The sequence below is a fragment of the Zingiber officinale genome, chromosome 1B (genome assembly GCF_018446385.1).
Source record: "Zingiber officinale cultivar Zhangliang chromosome 1B, Zo_v1.1, whole genome shotgun sequence".
Taxonomy (NCBI): Eukaryota; Viridiplantae; Streptophyta; class Magnoliopsida; order Zingiberales; family Zingiberaceae; genus Zingiber; species Zingiber officinale.
Genome location: NC_055986.1, coordinates 51,340,849 through 51,344,220, shown reverse-complemented (window position 1 = coordinate 51,344,220; position 3,372 = coordinate 51,340,849).

Below are 3,372 nucleotides of genomic sequence, written 5' to 3'. Positions count from 1 at the left end.
TCTGGGGAAGTCATGGAGTCCAATCAGTGGCTTCAGGCTGTACCAGTCAGAATTTCAGACCGTGAGCTATGTGTAGATCTGGTAGTCCTCGCCATGCAGGATTTCGATATCATTTTGGGTATGGATTTCCTCAACACGTACAGTGCTTCAGTGGACTGCCGCAGAAGGAAAGTGATCTTTAGTCCAGAAGATGAACCATCCTTTGAATTCACAGGGGTGCCGAAGAGGAAGACCCAGAAGTTCCTCTCTTCCCTCACAGCTCACCAGATGTTAGCTAAAGGGTGTGCTGGTTATCTTGCACACATTGTGAGTACAGAAGAACAAGAAGGACCCAAGCTGGAGGAAGTTCGGGTAGTCTGTGAGTATCCAAAGGTATTCCTAGAAGAGCTACCTGGATTACCTCCTAACAGAGAAGTGGAGTTTGAGATTGAACTGGTTCCTGGTACCGGTCCAATTTCAAAATCTCCATACCACATGTCTCCAGCAGAGCTGAAAGAGTTACAGGAACAACTTCAGGAGCTGCTTGACAAAGGCTTTATCCGCCCTAGTCATTCTCCATGGGGAGCTCCTGTGTTGTTTATCCAGAAGAAGGACAGATCTATGCGGATGTGCATAGATTATAGGGCTCTGAATCAAGTGACCATCAAGAACAAGTACCCACTGCCCAGAATCGACGACTTATTTGATCAATTGAAAGGGGCAACAGTGTTCTCCAAGATAGACCTGCGCTCTGGGTATCATCAGTTGAAAGTGAAGGAAAAGGATATACCCAGAACGGCTTTCAGGACCAGATACGGACACTACGAGTTTGTAGTCATGCCTTTTGGTGTGACTAATGCACCAGCAGTCTTCATGGACTTAATGAACCTTGTTCAGAGAATACCTTGACAAATTTGTCATCGTGTTCATCGACGACATTCTAGTCTATTTCAGAACCCCAGAGGAGCATGACACGCACTTGAGGATAGTACTACAGACCCTTCAGCAAAAGCATCTTTACGCTAAGTTCTCAAAGTTCGAGTTCTGGTTAGAGCAGGTGGCGTTTCTAGGCCACATCATTTCTAAAGAAGGTATTCAAGTGGATCCAGTCAAAATAGAAGCGGTCAACAACTGGAGTAGACCCAAGAACGCCAGGGAGATCAGAAACTTCCTTGGTTTAGCTGGGTACTACAGGAAATTCGTGGAGGACTTTTCCAGGATAGCCTCTCCATTAACGACCTTAACCAGGAAGAACAAGAAGTTTGAATGGTCAGACAAATGTGACCAGAGTTTCCAAGAGCTAAAGAAGAGACTGACCAGTGCTCCTATCCTGATAGTTCCAGAAAGTGACAGGAGTTTTGACATCTACAGTGATGCTTCTAAGATGGGCTTAGGAGCTGTACTCATGCAGGAAGGAAAATTGATAGCTTATGCTTCCAGACAACTTAAAGATTATGAAAATAACTACCCCACTCATGATCTTGAGCTGGCAGCTGTGGTCTTTGTACTAAAACTCTGGCGACATTATTTGTATGGCGTTCAGTGCAGAATCTTCACAGACCATCAGAGTCTTAAGTATTTCTTCACTCAGAAAGACTTAAACATGAGACAACGTAGGTGGTTAGAGTTGGTCAAAGACTATGACTGTGAAATCCTCTACCACCCAGGCAAAGCTAACAAAGTGGCAGATGTACTAAGTAGAAAATCCAGTGCATCCCTGATGTCTTTGTCATCATTAGCACTACCACTGCAGAAGGAGTTGTCAGACTTTGGAATGGAAATTATTTATGGGCAACTCTCTGCATTGACCTTAGAGTCAACCCTGCTTGAGGATATACAGAGAAAGCAAAGTGAAGATCTAGATATCCAGAAGATCAAGCAAGGGATACAGGAAGAAGAAAATTTGGAGTTTCGAGTATCAGACAGTGGAATTCTTTATCAGGGAAGCCGCCTTTGTGTCCCCAATGATGAAGAGCTGAGAAAGAAAATTTTAGAGGAAGCTCATAGTACACCTTACTCCATGCATCCTGGTTCTACCAAGATGTACCAAGACGTGAAACAGAGGTTCTGGTGGTCTGGACTCAAAAGAGATGTAGCTAAATATGTCAATATCTGCCTGACATGTCAGAGAGTCAAAGCAGAGCACCAGATACCAGGAGGAGTTCTACAGCCTCTTCCTATACCAGAGTGGAAGTGGAAAGACATATCCATGGACTTCATAACAGGTCTCCCAGGAACCACAAATGGATATGATGCGATATGGGTGATAGTGGACAGATTGACCAAGTCTGCTCATTTTCTAGCCATCAAGGTGTCTCACTCTATAGAGCAGTTGGCACAGTTATATGTTAAGGAGGTGATCAGACTTCACGGAGTTCCTAAATCTATTGTATCTGATAGAGATGGATGCTTCACCTCACACTTTTGGGAATGTGTTCAGACTGCACTAGGCACCAAACTCAAGTTCAGCACAGCCTTTCATCCTCAGACTGATGGATAGACAGAGCGAGTAAATCAGTTTCTAGAAGATATCCTCAGAGCTTGTGCACTAGATTTCAAGGGCAGTTGGTGCAAGTATCTATGCTTAGCTGAGTTTGCCTACAATAATAACTATCAGGCCACCATCAAGATGGCACCTTATGAGGCGTTGTATGGTAGGAAGTGTAGATCACCCATTTGCTGGTAAGAAGCAGGTGAAAGAAAAGAAATGGAAGTGGAACTGGGCATTCAGACAGAGCTGATAGATGAGACTACTCAGGCTATTCAGAAGATCAGACAGAGAATTGAGACTACCCAGAGTAGATAGAAGAGTTATGCTGACACACGCAGTAGGCCACTTGAATTCCAAGTAGGGGATTCAGTCTTTCTCAAGGTTGCTCCTATGAAGGGAGTGATGAGATTTGGCAAGAAGGGCAAATTAAGTCCTCGTTATGTAGGACCTTACCTTATCACAGAAAGGATTGGGAAAGTAGCTTACAAGTTGGACTTACCACAGGACATGTCAGCAATACATAATGTATTTCATGTCTCCATGCTAAAGAAGTGTATTCACGACCCTAGCCAAGTGATTCAGCCTCAGACAGTGCAGATTCAGGAGGATCTTAGCTACGAGAGCAGACCTACGCAGATAGTGGACAGAGCAGTCAAGAGACTAAGAAAGAAAGAAGTACCACTAGTGAAGGTCATCTGGCAGAACCAGAAATACGAGGAAGTCACTTGGGAGCATGAGGATAGTATGAGACAGAAATATCCAGAGTTATTCTAAGTTAGAGGACGAACTTTTTATAAGGTATGGGAGATTGTAACGACCCAATTTTCCCTATTTCGAGTTCTAAATGTCTTTAAAAATATTTGGAAATGCTTTTAAAATATTCTAGAGATTTTTAAAAATTT